The following is a 19,095-nucleotide window of genomic DNA, read 5'->3' on the forward strand; positions in this document are numbered from 1 at the left end:
TCCTATAGGCAACCCGGCAAGTATTTCACTTTGCAACTTTTCAGATTGCTCCTGTTACCACTGTAGATTTTCTTGCATTAAGCCCAAGCTGCAAGCAGTGGAATTATACCTAGCCTAGACACACTGTATAAACAAAACAGGTTAGGCCAACGAGTATGCCAAATGGTTGATAGTATTGACTTCTAGTTGTTGGTACTCATCAACCATAAGGAGGCACAGAACTAGTATTTCTAGTATGATAATATTTCTAATGGTATACATGATTTTTATGGTATATTTTTTAATTTATTTTTTGCATAGTTTTTTAGCTAGAACCGTTTATTGATTGGCAACTTGAAAACAAATTTCTTTTCACCACTCTTCTTTCTCTGGCTTGATGTTGCCTGTAAACATAAACATGGACCCTAAAAATCAGTCGTGATTTAAAAAGATGTTATAAAATAATGGCCTGAGCTGGTATCAGCAGATTTTAAGCAGAACTTTCCTTTAAAAGAGAAGGGCCAAGATGACTGCAGGCTACCTCTCAAATATAGAATTTACACAATATTAGCAAACTAATAGAACTTAACCTCAAAGGCCAAATTCAGATTACTTTTATGTCATTACTAATTTGGAATGACTGCACTGACTTTAATGATATCACAGACCTAATGTATGATTTTTTCCTGTGTTTTCTTTTATATTTTCCAACTACAAGGAGAGAATGAACTTTCATTCTGGCACCAAATTTTGTTCAGTTTAGTTAAATCCTTAGATCCTGCAGGAGGATCTGGTACCTCATGGGTTGCTGCTAGCAGACCAGCAAGGCTCCCTGCAGGTGCAGGGCTGTACTACTGAACCTGATTACAGGATTTAGGGCTTAAAATTACAGGCCAGTCAGCTCAAAGGAACAGGCTGTATCCCAGCCCACCTCTTCTGTTGGACTTGAAGAATAGTAGATAGACATATGAGTTTATGTTCTTTTTGGTTTTATATAAATCACTTTGTTCATGAATAATAGAAAAAACAGATCACCATATAAATAGCTTATATGTCAAAATGTATTGCTTTAAATTATCTTATGTTTTATATTGTTTATTATTTTAGGGCATTTCATAACAATCTGAAAATAAGCATCTTTTTTTGCATTTCTCCCCATTTTTGTAGTCATGAATATTAAAAAAAAAAAGTATAAAAGTCTTTGTCAAATATATATTGGCAGCTCTATAGCCTGCTGAACTGCCAGCACATAATGGCAGTAAATACTGCAGAAAGGTGATGCTGAGGGTGAGCTGTAATTTATCTCAAGGTACAATTTTGCAGGAGTTTAGTGTCCCATTAAATGCACCTTCCAGGCTAAGGAGCAGTATTCGAACCCTGTCTGGTTTTAACTGCCCACCACATTTTCCTTAACCTCTGCTCAGGTCTGCAGAGCTTTGTCTCCTCCCTTTACCTGCAGCCTCTGCCCTGCTGTTTGCAGACCTCCCGATGGACTCTGTGAGGAGGGATGCTGGTGAATCACACAGGCAGTGCTGGAAAATGGTCATAGCAGATGGAACAAAACTGATTTAGTTGGCAACTCTTAATGCAGGCATTCACTGAAGTGTTCATGAATAAAGAGAATAACTCTGTCCTGGAATTTTAAAATGTTAAAGCGGCCATATGTAAGATGCCATTTCCACACACATTTGTGAGAGAGGCATTAGGAGAGGAGGAGCTGAGATTTCTTAATAACAATGTTCAGTTAGAATTTTCAAAGAAACATAAGCCAAAGAGAGCAGATTTTTAAAACCCGAGTATTTTAAGGTAGAATATGTTGATGTTACTTTAGAAACATTAAATAGGGTGTAGCAGTGCACAAACAAAAACTAGCACTGGTATATCCATCCCATCTTACACATGTAGTGAGAGACAGGATGACAAATTCAGTGCTATCACTTGGGCAAGGGCTCAAAAGCCCAAATCTTTCCAATAATCAGAAATAAGAAGTCCCAGTTTAATTTTCATGATGCTGTGAACCTTTGCTGAGAAGACTGAGGCAATAGTGAACTTGTTTCTTCACTCTCATCCTCGATCTCTTGTCAGAGAAGCTGCACTGGATTTGGTCATGATGCAGGGACTGCTGCTCAGATGCTCCAATCCTATTTTCTTTAGACGTACTGAGTGATTTTTTTGTGGCTACATAGCTATGTGATAAGTGGGAAATAAGCAGGTATTTGCTGGAAGGTTAGGGCTCAAATGGGCTGATAGACATCAGTACAGCATGATGGGACCATTTCTGATCTTGTTACAGAGAAACTTTCTTCCCCTAACCTCTTGGGTGATCACCATTGCTCTTGTTCAACATCTTAGACTGAAAGGAGACACAATCTGGAGAGACTACACAGAGAGACCCCATATACAGAAGGCTTCTCATGCACGAGCCCCTAGGGGAAAAAGGCTAGTGCCAATGCTGGATGAATGTGGAAGTTAATGATTCAAATTTCATTTTACGCTACAGAAATAAATTAAAATTTCCTGACGTTGAACTGTGAGTTTAGTCTGCTGTTGAAAGGAGGCAACCAGCAGCTGTTAAGTTTGGTCTGAAGGAAGCTATTTGGGTGCTGATCTTTCCCTGTTATGCAGGATACACCTGTTGAGAGTTTACTGGTAAAAGAGGAACAAAACAAGCAGGGCATATAAATGAGACAGCATGGCAGGAAACACACTCTCCAGGAGGGAAGATCATACCAGATTCTGCAGCCTCCCTTGCACCACAGAGCATCACAGAGATCTTCTGTTTCTTGCTGAGTAGGTTGACTCTGGTCAATACAGCCTTCAAAGTTAGTAGAGCTTTCCAGGATGTAAAAGATGTTTTTGCCTTGTATAAGTAATTTTAAACCTACCGGAAGCCTCTCTGACTAGAAAACTCAGGGGATATTACCTGGTGCAATAAGAGTTGTTTGCATTGTCCTGCAACAGCACTGAAAGTGATCCTGCAGCTTGCTTAAATTACCTTTTTGTTCTCTTTAAATAGATGAGCCTCAAAACCTTACAGTTCCACTAGCAAGGTATTTTTTAATGGTTTATAAGCATACAATACCCAGGTAGGCATTGTCAATATCCAGGAAAGACATGCTACAAGTTATGGCATTGAGCGTTTTTCCAGATGCAAATGGATTTTCTTAGTTATGATCAACTTTATCACAGACAGTTGTACAGACTTCTAACTGCTTATTCAATAACTCTGCAAGCTGCAAAACCTGAGTTACTGTGTGCCTCTGCAGGGATTACAGCTAGTTGTTGAAATTGAAATGTGGGGTTTGAAACATTTTGTTGTATGTGTGGATACTCTTCAACCTAAGGGGCTATCTGTAGAAAGCAGTTTACTTAATAAAACTGATCTATGTTAGAGTTAACCTCAAGTAAAGACTTTTTGTCAGAAGCAAATATTCTGTATAGACTTGGAAGGACAATTTTTATCAAATGAACTACTTCAGCCTAGGATAAAACTCATACAATGTTTTATACGTGAGAGCCTGCAATTAAGCTCCTTTGGGAAAAGAGAGGTTTTATTTGTTTTATTGAGAGTAAGGTCTGTGTGTCTGATGATTTTGTACATTTTGTTACCCCAGAGTTTTTAATACAACAAGACACAGATGCTATAACATTTTGACTGTACTACTTAAGAAAATTTAGGCGGTGAGATTACTTGCACTTAAATGACATGACTCTAACTCACTGTACAATTTTTAAATGAGCATGTCTTGTGATTGCTCTCTTTGTTGCATCTGGACTTATACATACTACTACTAATACTGCCAAGTGGATATTTTGTAGAAAACTTTTGTTCAGGGCAGATCCAGAGCTGAAGTAGTGCCACTAAATCATGACCTATCTGTAGGGTAAAGCAGCATCATGCTGGCATATGGAAAATCACACTTAGGAATAGACTCTCACTACCCCAAACTGATAGAAGATGAATAACAAGCAAGTAATTATACAAGTAATTAGATACATAAGAGAAGAGCAGCTAAGGTATGGCCAGAGGTTTCAGCAGACAGGAAAGACAAGAAGTATAAACAGCTTTCACAGAACTTAATTTTTCAGTGTGTGCTCAGGGTAATAAAGAAATACTTATCCTGGGGTTACATTTTTCAGGTGATGAAACTGAAGAATGATCAGAAATAGAGAAATAAAAAAAAGGGGCGATATTAAATTATAGTGCATCCCTGGGACTAATACAAGTTCAACAACACTAGAGAATTTAAGAATGAAGTAATGAAACTATTATTAAAATATACCATTTGCCACTATACATGGCAATGATACTGGAGTATGGCCAAAAATGTACAAGGTGAAAAAACAAGGAGATAAAGGTAGTTCATAGAAATGACACACTAGTGAACAATATTTCAACACCAGAAAAAAAATCAGTAAGAATCATTAAAAATTAAGTGTCAATATAACTGTACCTGGTTGATGGAACTAATTTGGATTTTGTGACAGTTAATTATGTTCTTCTAACTTGTTGTGTTCAGGAATCTTAAAAATTTTCAGGTGAAACTTTGGTTCTTGGTTCCTTCTGAAATGAAACCAGTCTGACACTGACTTTATTAAAGCAGGATTGAAACTTTGGCTATGATGACAAATTAAAAATGGTGAAGAGTTGGGAAACCATAGGAAGTGTTTGAGAGCTATACAATGCAGTCCATTGTGTATATATACAGACATATAAGTATATATGTATACATAGGTACACAAAAAACTCAGGAAAATTAAGGCATTTCAACACCGGATGGAAAAACAAATTAATTAGGTTAAGCAAGTGAAAGAAGAATTGGGACGTAAAACAGAAATATCATAGCAAAGGAAAAAAAAGGAGAAATCATGGCAGGCAGAATTCTATACAGACAATTGCCAGATAATCTGCCTTATATGCCATCGTGACATTAGCTTTTTGAAAGCAAAGGAAGAAGTCAAGCTTTTCAATCACATTTAAAATCAGTGGAATCAATATAACATCTTGAGAGAAATATTTAGGAATAGTTTCAAAGAAATCAATAAGTGTATCTAAAAACATGCACAGCAGGTATAATAAAAATTGGCATTTGGAAAAGTATAGAGAATAACATTGAAAACTTATTCTTCTTGTTAACTAAATGGTATGTCCTTGCCTTTAATAACATGCTTAGTGTATTTATCTCATCTCTAAAAGGTCATGACAGATGAAAGGTCCATGGAAGGTAACTAAGCTAATTAAAGAAAAGGGATATTTATAAGAGAAATAGTTTTAAATGGTTCTATCACTCAGAAAGATAAACATTAAGAGAAAATGCACAGCAGAAAACAGACATGTAAAGAGGTAGAAAGAAGCTGAGCGAAATAGTGTGGTGTAAATACTGGTGAACAGCAGAGAGAGAGGCTTCAGCAGTAACCCTTTTTAATTCTATTCCATCTCCTAAGACTCTTTTAAACAACCATCTCAGAAGGTAAATTCAAAGCTAGTCCATTGTTTTATAACTGATATTGTTGGGAATGGAAAGTCTGCATTAGTGCCCCTAGAGAAACCCTGATTGATTAATCCAAACTTTTTTCCAAGAATTTTACAGGAGAATGATAGCTCTGTGGCTCTCGTAAGGATGTAGTATGCTCTTTATGTCAGTTCAGCTTTACTGTCTGGAGCAGAAGGGAGGACAAGGTCATGTTGCTGCCCTGCCTGCTCTGTGTCACTGGGAGCGTGGGCATTGGTGTGATGGCACGGACCTGCCGCCTGGCTCTCACCTGGAGTCTTGCAGCACCTCCCCAGGTGTTTTCCCACAGACCATCTATCAGGGCTAGTCACGCTTCAGCCCATACAGTCGACACAAGGGGAGGCTTGTATGGTGTGGTGAAATCCCAGAATCTTCCCATCCCCTTCCCCTTTGTACTGAATTTTACCATTGCTCGTGGTCTCAGCCTTCATGCTCTTGTTTTATGAATAGATTATTAAGTTTTAGGTATGTGTTCTTAGGTTGACCGAAGCTAGCAGAGGAAAATAAATCAGTCATTATTGTGTAATGTACTGTATTTTGTTTAGGAATTTGTTTATTTACTAATTACTGAGCTCTGACATCTTTTGCAGACTTCCTTGCAGACTGGTACTAGATGGTTTTTTGGTCAGTTTGACTGTAGCAGTTTCTATGGCTTGTTGCTGTGGTGATATTACTAGTCTGGAGGAAGGAGGGAGACCATCAACACCCTGTGAAGACCAGTGCATGACATTATTGTGATTTACACAGAACATTTGCAATGAACTACCTCTAGTTTCCAATTTGCTGCACTTGTGATGAGAAGGAATGTGCTATTTTCATCTCTGTATTTTTGCCTACCCGTGCTAGCTTTCTGTGTGTGTGTATTTGTTGCAACTACTACCAAACTCTTACCATGGTGGGAAGAAAAGAAAAAACAGCAGAATTATTAGAGAATTAATGGCAAATATGAGAGGAAATTAGCTCATTCAAATGATGACAATTTCTGGAAGACTTTCCTTTTTCACCAGTGTGACCAGGAAGTATGGCATATATATAATTAGATGAGTTGCCCCATTGCATTTCTCAAGGAACTGCAACGGAAAGGAAAAAAGAATGTAACTCACTTGTTCCTCCCTTAATCTAGACATAGTCATAATTTTTTTTTATGACATCTTTTGATAACCTTTATCTTTTTACATTCTGAGAGTTCAGCAAAGCCCCCTGGCTATGGTTGCTGTAATACTGAAGTATTTCATTTGTAGTGAGCAAACAGTCAGGTTCCTTTTAATGAGTGCTATATTCAAATGCCAGACATCCTTCTAAAACCTGTGGTTCAGATAGACCTCATACATTTATCCTTTTTTGTCTCAATTTGGACTTATCTAACAAGGAGATGGGATAGTAAGTTCTGTATAGAACGCAACAGCAAAAACCAGAATTTCTCAAAAAGACATTTATTGTAAACTCATTGCACTTTGACCCTGTGTTTTTTAGAAAACTTACACAAATCCTCTGCCATGTGTTACCAATGCACAAGGCCTCATTATTGTTGTTTTGGTGTAACAGAGTTGAATCGGGCACATGAGGAGCTTTCAAAGAGTTACATTTGCACCAAAGCAAATAATAAAGCGAAATAAATAAAGCTGGGTCTAGAACTGAATAAAGGTGGTTAAAATAAGACTACTTTCTTCCTCTTTAATTGATCCTCTATATAGCAAATTTCAGTATTATTCTCTTCAGCACAATTTTGTCAAGATACATCAGACTTTGAGGAAATTGTGGAACTGAAAATATTGTTTTACCTGTATTCCTAATTGAACCTTACATTTTCAACTTGAACCAAAAGGCCTGCTTTCAAAAGCTGAGTAGGAAAAAGCATTCCTAAATAGGAGAAAGCAGGTCAAGTTTTATTAAGAAGTAGAACATTTCAATTAATAGAATTCTAATGAACTATGTATTTTTCTGCTACTTATTGTTGAACTCTAATGAATTTATGGGTAATTACCAAATTTTTTAAGAGAAATTTAATTCTTAATAAATGTAAAGTCAGGAAAAATTCCACATATACAGACTTCAAAAAATTTAACAAATTTCATCATCATGCTTGCTGTAATTTGAAAGCAAGCAAATAAACTAAGTACAATAGAGATAGTTAAGTGAAAGTGTTTTAAAATAAATTAGTACTTTGCTTAATAGAGCCAAAGAGTGAACCAACAAACCTATAAAAAAAGCTGAAAAACTGTATCTGGAGGAAGCTGGAAGGAATTTAGCTGATGAAATTTGTGAAGCTTTGAAGGACCAGTCCTGTCATCCTAAATCGTGCTGGGTAAAATCCCCTCCTGGAATAGGACCATCAGAAGGTGTGTGAATAATTTTTTTTTAATCTTTGGCACAAAGATTATGCCCCTGTTTTGAAGACATAATGCAGCACCTAACTGATGCATAGGCTTTGCAATGGACAGTGCCTGAGGGACGAGTCCACCACCCTGGGCACTCAATGCCCCTATCAGTTGGTAGGGGTTGACTGGGTGGCAGTGGCTGAACTCTCACTAGGATACGTTTAGATAAAGTGTTTCTGTTTGTAAAGAATAATTTACCTGTAACTGCTATCAGATTTTGCCACAGTATATTCCAATGAGCTAGACCAGTGCTTAGCAAATGCATAGGCAAGTTTATAAAAGGTATAAGAATATCTAAAAAGGTTTAATAACAGAAAGGCCAAATTCAGCTGTAAAATAATACTAGGAGCACTCTGCTCCCACATCTTTGGTTATTATCTTCCACAGTGTCGGAGTCACACTCAACACTGTGTAGACAGCTCTCTCTTGTTGAAATCCCCATATTCTGATTGTTTAAGGAGGGAAAAACCAACCTGGGGAATGAACTTATCTCAGTCCTTCAAACTCTCCATGTATTTAAGTCAACTAAAGGAGCATCTCTCATCCTGTCCCCTTCCCATCCAAACATACCCAACATATACACTCACCCTCAATTACACCATTGACATTGTTTGTTTACTTGTTTTTTAGTAATCTCCCTTTCCTATGGATATCACATTAGGACATCTGCTGTGGGAAGAATTCAGATCTCCTTCCCTTTTCCCCGTCTCTTTGAACTATATTTGCATTAGAGCAATCCTGCTTCTAATGTGAGCAGAAGAAAAGTGAGATGAGAGAACAAATGGAGTGAAGTGTTAAAGCCAATCAAGTATAAACAAACTTTGGCTTAATAGCTTCCTGTGAGCTCATCCAAAAGCAGGAAAGTCAGCTTCAGGAGAGGTGGAGGCTGAGGAAAGTAAAATAAGCCTGGAGAACACTTATTACACATTTCACGGTAATAATAATAAAGCTAATGAAGTAAACCAGGCAAAAGAAGGCTGATGCTTCCTGTTAATTTGGTAATAAACTACTTTTGATCTTCAAACCCAGTATTTAGGCAGCTAGGGCATACCTGTCAGCCACCTATAAGCACAGAACAACCTTAAGATTTCCTGCCTGGAAAATGTGAGGAAAATGAAGCATGTTTTTTGGGGATGGGCCTTTTTCTTGACTTCAGCAGGTTTTTTGGATAAATTCTGTGTCTATTCCAAATTATTTATTACAACTTACAGTTTAGTTGTCAACATTTAGCTCAATGAGTATCACAGCATGATATAGAAAAAGTAGCTAAGCAGAATGTTGCTAGACACTAAAAAGCTTGTAGTTACACAAATACCCAGATAAGTGTTATAGCTGCTAGATACACCCTGCAGTTTGAATTTGGACGTGTTTCCTGTTATGTCATAGTCCCAATATCTATCTGATGTCTGCAGTGCTACGCATTTTCCTCCATCCTTGTAATTTGTCTTTGCTGCTGCAGTTTATTATTTACTAATAGGCAGAGAACAGGTTTGTTTCTTTTCCTTGTATCGCCTTTATTTCCAGACCTCAAGGCCTGCTGTTTCTCATTTAGAATTCCAATCCAATGGCACGTGCCAAGATTCAAATTTATATTATCTATGGGCAGGAGGATCAGCCCGTTTGTGTGGCTTCAGTTGAACTGAACCACTCCCTGCACTGGCTGCATTTTAATATTTTTAATCTTGCTTTGGAAGGCTTGCTATTTTGGTGAGCAACCAAATGCAGTCAAAGCTGCACACAAGAGGAGATCTACAAATGGGTTTCTAAATCAAGGCTTCTGTAAAATTAAAAAGCCAAACCAAAACAAAAAAAAAACACTTAAAAACTTGTAACTGGAGAATCTATTAGGTCCAACCCACCCACAACCATCTGGAGTACTAAGTTATCTATTGAATTTATCCAAACAAAACTTTGGACATAACATGAGCAGAAATGAGGTGAATAATTTGAGCTGAAATAATTTGTACATTAATCTTTTAAAATGTCTAAGGCCAAGAAGGCCAATTTTAAGAACTGCTGAATAACATTACCATAATAATGTGAAATAGACCATGTTAAAGGCAAAAAGCTGTTCCCACTGAAGTCAATAGCAAAATCCCACTGACTACAATAGTAGTGGGATTGGTCTGCTAAGTAGCAAACCATGCTTTAAAAAAATCAATACTTCAATTTTACAAGGTAATATGGATAGCAGTATAGTTGCCTATTATCAGACCTCATAGTCTGTGGATTTTATCTCTCTAATAATGGTGAGGTTCAGCACCTATCTTATGAATCATTGAGAGGAAAGACATAAGCCATTTCAGAGCATTTCCCCTGCCCCAGCCGAGAAAGCTCTCCAGAGGCAGGATGCGCTGCACGGAGCATGCCTCCATCAGCGTTGTGCAGCAAGGATTACTCTGAAATGAATGACTGCCTCGCTCGGAAAAAAATAGCCTTAATCGCTGTGGATCTCAGTGTAGCGTTTGATGCCTAGGACTTCGATTCTAGTCCTTCATACGTGTCAACCATATACAGAAATGCCCCCAAATGGGTCAGGTTTTCGTGTCAAACCACATCGACAAAAAAATGCAGGCAACCTCTTTATTTTGTATTTTCCTTTTTTCGTTTCAAGCATCGCCCCGTCGTGATCTAAAATAGAGCTCTATCCCATACCTTCCTCTTTACGCCAAGGATATACATAGATTTTAACAGAAATAGAGGTAGACTTTGGGGAAGGGGCTGAATTTTCCCTCCCCGACTGCACCAGGGTAGTGTGTTTATTCCCTGGAGTGCCCATCGCAGGGCTGTCGGTGTCCCTCCGCCCCGGGGCTCGCCGTGCCCCACCACCCGTGTGTGCCGGGAGCGGGGTGTCCCCCCGAGCCCCGGGAGCGGGCGGAGGCGCGGTGACCGTGACTCCATCGGACATAATGAGCGCGGCGGCTCGGCAGACATGTCCCTCACCCCTCCCCCTGCAGCCATATGGTGCCGTAAACAGCCGTGCGGGGACGGGGTTTTGTTGTTGTTGTCTGTGTGCCCCCGCCCCTTCTCCCCGCGGGTGTCCCGGGGTGCGGCCGGTGCTCCCCAGCGCCTGTCCCCGGACTCACCGTGCCGGGCACGGAACGGGCATGGGGGGTGGCTGCGGAGGGACCATCTGCCGGGGCCACCCCACGTCCTGGGGTCCCCCCGCGGGAGGCAGCGCAGCCGCCACACCAGCTGGGTGCCGGGGCTGCCCCGAGGGGGACACAGCCCTTTCCCCGCTCCCAGCCCAGTGCCGGCTCCACTAATCGATTCAGGGCTCGGGCTGGCATTGAGGGCACGGGGGAGGGGGAGCGGGGAGAGGGTGCGGCCGTGCCGCCATCGCCTCCCCCCGCCTGTTCCTATGGAAACAGTGCAATACCTCCGGGACACACACACACGCACACACCCGCTCCTCGCTCCCACTCGCGGGCGGGGGGGCCCGGCCGGGCTCGGCCACCGCGCCCTCGGCAGCGCCGTTCCCATGGCGACGGGCTGCGGCAGCACCTGTGCGGCCATCGCCGCCCCCTCGCCCCCCGCTCCCCCCGCTCCCCCCCGCATCCCGGGCGGCGAGGCTGTGCCAGCACTCCAGGGAAAGGGCTGCGGGTGGTAGGGGCGGCGGGGGGAATCCTCTGCCCCCGCCGTGGGCACGGAGCCGTCAGCCAGCCAGCACGGAGCCGTCAGCCAGCACCCACGGCGGGCAGGGAATACCGTGCGGTAAAGTAAAACATCAGCTCCGGTGTATTTTCAGTGCAGCAAATATCCTGTGCCTGCCCGGCGTGGTGGTTACTGCTGGCACTGGTAGCTCCCTGAGTAATGCTAGCGGTGGAGATGGGTGGGTGATGGAATCATTGAATCACAGAATGTTAAGGGGTTGGAGTGGACCTTAAAAATCAGCTAGGCCCAAACCCCCCACTATGGGCAGGGATACCTTTCACTAGACCAGGTTGCTCAAGGCCTTATCCAACCTGGTCTTGAACACTGCCGGGGTTGTGACATCCACAGCCTCCCCAGGCAACCTGTTCCAGTTGTCTCACCACCCTCACAGTAAAGAATTTCTTCCTAATATCTGACTTAAATTTCCCCATTACTCCTTATCCTATCACTACGGTTCCCGATGAAGAGTCCTTCTCTGGCTTCCTGTTCAGACACCAGAAGGTTGCTATGAGATCTCCACGCAACCTTCTCTTCTCCAGGCTGAACAGCTCCAACTTTCTCAGCCTGTCTTCACAGGGGAGGTGCTCCAGTCCTCTGATCAACTTTGTGGCCCTCCTCTGGACTTGCTTGTGATGCCCTCCTCTGTCCAAGCAGCTGTGTGGGTAGCCATGGATATGTTTCAGCACCAGCCAGCCCTGTTCCCAGCAAAGGATGGGTGCTGCTGTGCATATATGGGGATACAGCTGGTACCTGTTTCATCAGGGCTGTCCTGGACTCCTAGAGTGCACTTGCAACATGGCTGTCTTGCACAGGCTTCTGGGAACTATCAGTTTGACTTAAGGAAGCCCTTGACTTTGGGAGCAAGCCCCAAGTCTCCTAAGTAAATTCACCATGATGACACACGAGACCCTTCTAGCAGATGTATGACACACTACACTACACATGTAGGGCTGCCCAGTATTACGGCAGCTACAAGTACTTGCTGTAAATAGTGATGAAAATGTCGTGACTGGCATGATTTGAGATGCAGGGAATGGAAATAAAACCTCGCACCACTGTCACTGCTGGTGTTCACCTCGCTTTCTGCTTTTACCAGAACCCAGCACTTGAGATATCTCCTGCTTACCAGCCCTGGTGGTCTTTTACTATGTGTGGGTGGCTATATGGTATGTAGTACAGTATATAGTTATAGCTCTTGCTGAAAAGTAGTGTTGCTCCATTTTGGCCCTCAAGGTACTAAATTGGCTATTACAGGCAATAAAAATGTTTGCATATTGTTATGATAGGAAAATGTCCCCTTGGATCCCTGACATGCAAGTAGTAACCTGATATATTTTGAAGCCAGGTCTGTCCCCTGAAGAAGGCTTGTGAATCCCTTCTTTGTAGCTGAGAGGGCAGCCAAGGAACTGGGAAAAGTGGGTGGATAGGAGTCCTTAGTCCCAGGTAGTAGATGAGGTTTCTCTTTTAGCTGTAATATGAGAAAACTATATTTTATCGGCTTCACTAAATGCTGGATTGCGTGTCATCGAATACAGCTGCAGGACTGTCATTGTCTTTAATAGAACACAGCTGGGATCTAAAAAGATAGTAAAATATCTGACCAATAATAATTTCACACATGAAAATAAAAATTGAACTCCTTTATGAAAAACTAACTACAAAACCGTATCTGTGTCCTAAAGAAATTAATGTCAAAAAAGAACAGGACACTTTCTCCTTCTTTATAGGTGTTAAAATAGCTCCAAAGTGGAGTGTTATCAACTGTTACAATTTCATTGTGAGTCCCATGGTGTTTGTAATTTTTTCTTTAAAAATCCCATCTCTAGTCAAATGCTTGTGAAAATTCTACTTTTGTGTTAAAAAAACTCAGACAAAAATCCTTTAGTAATCCCCACAGCTGTACAGAAGAGATTGTCAGTCTTAGCAACAACTCCCTGTCAGTTCTCAAAATCTCTCAAGGACCGTGGATATTTCATTATCAGCCTTTTGACTGCTGAGTGTATAACGTGCAGGTGATTAGTGTGGTTCTAGAAGCTGATACTGTTGATTTATAAACCACAAATGGTCTTGCAGGCTGCTGCTTGAGAACTTTCACTTTAAACTCCGCAAATATCCCAAGTGGACCCTGTAGACTTGGAAACAAGGAAATAATATGAGTGTGTTTTTTTCCTAAATCATAAGATTTTTCAGGCCAATTTAATGATTTTCCATACCTTGTTTCATTAATTCGAACATCGGTTAAATAATTATCCTTAAAACAAAGGCCATAAATAACGAAAGATGAGAAAACAAAGGATATAATTTCAGCAGAATCCTTTCGACATAACGCCTAGTAAGCTCTTTGAAAAAAATTCAGAAGGTGCTCAAAATATAAAACTAGACAAATTAAATTATAGAGATAGGAACACTGAATACATCTTAAATTATATAAAGCTCAGCCTCATAATAGGGGTGTCTAGAAGCTTCAGTTTCTGAAGTTGACAAATCAGATTGTAAAAGCTTAATATGAAAAAAATTCCCAGAGTATGCTGCATCATAAAGCAAGACCTGGAGAAGGAGAGCACTGTAGTAAATAGCTCGCTGAAGACCCTATTTCCCAGGTCCTGTCTCACCACAAGCAGGAGACATTCCTTCTGCTGCAACACAGGAGCACAGGAGGATCAAGTGTGAAAGCAACATCAATGCCTTTATTTATTGGCCTCATCATAGTAATAGGTTGACTTCTGGGGGACCAAAAATGCAAAATAAATTGCTACAGTAGATACAGCATCAATAACTCACAAGAATTAATTTGGAGAATTTATGTAGCTTGAGTTATACATAGCATCAGCTGAGTTGATTGTGATGGTTCCTTCTAGTCGTCACTACCGCGTGAACAGCAGGTTGAGGGACGTGAGTCTTCTGCTCTGCTCTCATGAGATCTCACCTGGAACACTGTGTCCTCAGCACAGAAAAGACATGAATCTGTTGGAGCAGGTCCAGAGGAGGGCCATGAAGAAGATCAGAGGGCAGGAGCCCCGCTCCTTTGAAGACAGGCAGAGAGAGCTGGGGTTGTTCAGCCTGGAGAAGAGAAGGCTCCAGGGAGAGCTTATTGTAGCCTTTCAGTACTCGAAGGGCACTTGCAGGAAAGACAGAGAGAGACTTTTCACCAAGGCCTGTAGTGACAGAACAAGGGGCAGTCCTTTTAAACTGAAAGAGGGTAGATTTAGACTGGACATAAGAGATTTTTTACAATGAGGTTGGTGAGGCACTGGAACAGGTTGCCCAGGGAGATGTGAATGCTCCATCCGTAGAAGTTAGTTTGGGTTTTAGCCAGGTTGGATTGGGCTTTGAGCAATATGATATAGTTGAAGGTGACCCTGTCCATAGCAGGGGGGTTGGAACTAGGTGATCTTTAAGGTCCCTTCCAACCCAATTCATTCTGTGGTTCTATGATTCTGTCTCTAACTCATGATACTCGGTTTAACTGAGGTCTGGGAAGGATGGAAGCAAACAATGGGATGCTAGACTGGATACTGTTGTTGTAATAGGTTTTTTTTTTATTTCAGTGAATACAAAGGCTGAAACATACACTGAATGGAGAAGGAATGTCTATACGGTATAAGCAGAAACAAGAAAACAAAAAAAATGGGGGAGAAAAAAAAAGGAGCATCTGAGCACAAAACCTACCAGGAAAAATGAAATAGAGCAAAGCCTTTTGCCTCAACATTCAATATCTGTGGGAGAAACAAAAGGATTTTTTTGGGGTATCATCAGAAATCATAAAATGTATTTGTCAAAAAAACCTGAAGAAAAACTATTTCTGACCCCTGGAGGAGAGTGTAATGATGGCATTGTGTTGTGAAGTGCTCTCAGATGGCAGGTTACTATTAAAAATGACTGAACAAGATGGGAAATGGGCTGTAGTGGGGAATAGATAGATGGGCTAAAACCCCAGATACAGAATGAAACCCCATCTGAAATGCATTGTATCAGCTGGTGACAGCTACCTTAAGGGTCTGTTCATTTTTCTTAGGCTACATTTAGCCAGCTTGCCATGCCAGTAAAATACTGTTGAATCAAATTGAATTTAATTTCACACACACCCCTCCTACATGAAAAACAAGCCCACATATTTATCAGACGTGCAGCTGTGCCTGATGTCTCCTCAGAAAGCGAATTCCAGGATGCATGCAGAATACCCCCAATGAAAAGTTAGAAATTATTTGATTTGATGGGAAATGACTGTGTCATTTCCCTTTAAAGATTGTAGCACACACAAAATACAGTACTGTAGTAGGCTATTTGCACAGAACAGGGCTTGCCTGCATGGTCTTTTTAAATCCTCTTGTTGATCCGTGCTAGTTTGGCAGTTGTAGACACAGATTTTGAATTTAGAGTTGTCCTAGTGAGGGAGAACTGGTCCTGTATGTGGTTTGGGTAGCAGGTGTGATTCATCAATTAAGAAATAACATATTTCTCTTAGAGCAGACAAGGCTTAAATCATGTAGATAAAGTATATAGTCAGTCCCCATAGCTGATTCTCTCTGTTGGTGCAAGTGCAGCAAAGCCTTCTTAGTTTTTTTGGGGAGAGCGGTTGCTACAAAGTGCAAGCAAATGAGTGGGTGCAATGCATTTACAAAGAGAGAGATGTGACACAAGAATTTCTACTACACTGGCATCCTTGATTTTACTAAATGTGTCATGAAACACATGATCTCCTTCTGCAGTGTGTCTTGGGAAACGTAGTCCAGGAAGAATCAAGCTTGACGTAAAGAAAAGGTGAAAGTTTGAGAAAAGCAACTTGCAGCTTCTTGTAAGCACAGCACTATATCAGAAGATGCAGTTTAATGTTAAATTGATGGAGAAAGGAAAAAAATATTGTGTTTGAAAATTCAGTCCTTGTTAATGTTTTGTTCAGCAGAATAAAAATATTCATGTTGTCAGCAGCAGCTAGATGAAAACAAATGTTGCCTTTCCTTGTAAGATAAACTTGAAGTTTTATACCCTTAACCATCTCTAATGTGTATGTGAAACTGTGATTTCTGTATTTGCTGAGGAACTAAAACTATTGATGGTGTGTCCCTAGTCCTTTGCAGGCAGAGCATAATTTCGGACAAAATAGGACAATTTGTGAGATTGAGCCATAGTTTATTAAAATCAATGTGAGTCTTCAATGGCATTTTAAATTATGCTATTATTTGTGAAGAAAGAATGTACTGGACCCCGTGCAAGGGAAGCTGTTTTTGGCAGGAGCAGAGCAGGAACTGGGAGATACACTGGAATTAAACAAGGCGGTGACATGGCAAAGCCTTAGGGAGGTGATCACCTATTTCTCACTGCCACCAAGAGGCCCTTGCTAATTCCTTCTCAGCAGATCTGATCTAGTATGACAGAGAAACTTTATTCCCCAAATGAGTACTAGAGAGGGTTAGTGTTGTGTCTGTCTTCCAAGTGAACATCACTAAGAAACAGCAACACAACAGTCTACAAACCTTTTGTAGCAGACTCTTGGCATGGGCTCAGTCAAAGTTTCTGTATTTACCTCTACTAGTCTGTCAAATAGTCTCTCAGAGGCAATGAGGAAACCTACCTCAGATGAGTCATTTAAGACAAGAAAATACATCATGAGCAACAGATGGCAATCCCTTTTCTGTCAGGGGATGGACTAAGTCACCATTTGATTTTTTTTTAATCTGTCCCTGGTTTTGTGTAGTTCTATCCCTCTCAAGAGATCCCATATCACACTGCAAGCTAAACCATCAATTGCAGCGGGCTCTGGCTTGGATGGCCATATCCATCAGCCAGGCTGTACACATCATGTGTATGTCATGAGAGGGAGAGAAACATTACTGTCATTACTGAAGACATCCGAGCGCTGTGTCCCATTAACTTGATGCAGCCAGAATACACAGAGGAGTGAGAAAATGGGCAGGTCACTTAATACTGGTGAATTATGGTTTCGCTACAGTTTGAATGTAGTGGTTTAAACTAAGATATTGGGTGACAGAGCACCAAATTCTTACGAACTTGATGAATAGTATAGTCATTATACTGCATTTAATACATAATTGAATTCTAATCCTATGTTTCAACTTTTCTTCCTGTTCTTGCAAACAGCTGAGAAATTTAAAACTTTATCGTTTTTATATAAAGAGAGAAAGTCTAAGTAAGGATGCATATTGTTAATATGTAAGGATACATATGTTAATATATTGTTTGGCTCTTGTTTTGAGCACAGAATTGTAGTAATAATTACAAAACCTCATATAGTTTGCATATTAATCATTGTAGGTATGAGAAAATAAGCATGAACTTTAGACAGAGCAGCCTTATTTCAACTGCATCTTTCCTTTTCTTTCATCATCTGCGGTGTATATACTAATATTAGCGTGCAAAGCAATAGTGTATGGTAGTAAATTTGTGGGCATGGGTAGATTAAGGCAGAGACTCTCAAACATCTGATTAACAGGCAGTCTTCAACTTGCAAATACTCTGATTTCCTGTCTTTTATCATGCATCAAATATTGAGTAAATCTGGTTACCTGCTTATTCAAAACACCTGTTTTTGCAGTAGTGTTGAGAAAATAATGGTTTGACTGTTTCTTTAATTCTGTTAAAAAAGAAAAAGGATGGTGGGCAGCATAACTAGTGTTCAGAACTGGAGTGTACCTCTTATCTGCATTAAAAAACCCCAGGAAGCTGTTACTTACAAAAACTAAAAAACTGAATTTACCTGATAAAACAGCATTTGCAAGGTCAGTGTTGTAATGATCACTGTTTTGAACTGTTTGCTGCTCAGGGCATGCTCCAGATTTGATGCAGGAAAAGTTCTGAGTCAAATTTGTGTAACTGAAGATCGAACTCCTTTCTACTGGGAATTTACAGTTCAGACATTGTCCTGTTCAGTTTCAGAGCAATATAATAAAGGAAAGTAGTTCCATTCACTCTCCCATTTAATAATCAGATTAGATAAGACTGCAAAACATTTTAAAGAAAATTCACCCAGAGGCATATCTTTTAGGTATAGCCTTTTGAAGAAGGGGACTGCTATGCAGCAAAGGTCTGAATGAGGCACACAATAAACATGAACCCACTGAATTTCATTGCCAGTGGCGTAACAGACACAGATTTTGATTTCCAGCCCTCTGATGAGTGTTGGTGCCTGAGCATGCCTGGGAGAACATGCACACAACCCCTGTGGAAATTGCTAACCATAAATCTGTTTAAGCCCTGGAAAAAGTCATGCTTGGATGTTTTGACTGCATGAGGAGCTGCAGATGGACTGAGAGAGGAGCAGGGGGAAGAAAAATTAAAAAGTAGAAGGGAAAATGCATTTTATCTTACTCCTTCTCTAAGAAGAATCATTCTCACTCCTACAAACGTTTAAGTAGACTATTCTCATTGCTTTCAGAAGGGCATTAAGGAAGAAAAGAATAACTTATATTCTTAAGTGCTTACTGCAAGGTTGATACATCTTAGTTAGAGAAAAACTGAGTTTACCGGGTCTGCAAAGAAGTCCAGGAGACTGGGATGGTTGTATTCTCTAAGTGCGTAAGCCTAAGACCAAATAGAGTTTGGTGGACTTTCAT

The 19,095-nt window shown here is 40.6% G+C and overlaps 1 protein-coding gene across 4 annotated transcripts in view; it reads left to right on the forward strand.

Moving 5' to 3' along the window:
* Window positions 1–11,373: 11,373 nt before the first annotated feature.
* The window catches only part of NOL4 (nucleolar protein 4), a 173,092-nt gene continuing 165,370 nt past the window's right edge, over window positions 11,374–19,095 (forward strand). For 2 of the 4 annotated variants that reach the window (XM_017830633.1, XM_017830650.1), the window contains exon 1: window positions 11,477–11,584. The gene's annotated coding sequence lies outside the window, so the exon portion shown is untranslated. Of the gene's footprint in view, window positions 11,585–16,055; window positions 16,063–19,095 lie in introns of those variants that run through there. The other 2 variants (XM_017830656.1, XM_017830640.1) reach the window with 2 other exon arrangements.

This window comes from Lepidothrix coronata, unplaced genomic scaffold (genome assembly GCF_001604755.1).
Source record: "Lepidothrix coronata isolate B3197 unplaced genomic scaffold, Lepidothrix_coronata-1.0 Scaffold6, whole genome shotgun sequence".
In the NCBI taxonomy this organism is placed as follows: Eukaryota; Metazoa; Chordata; class Aves; order Passeriformes; family Pipridae; genus Lepidothrix; species Lepidothrix coronata.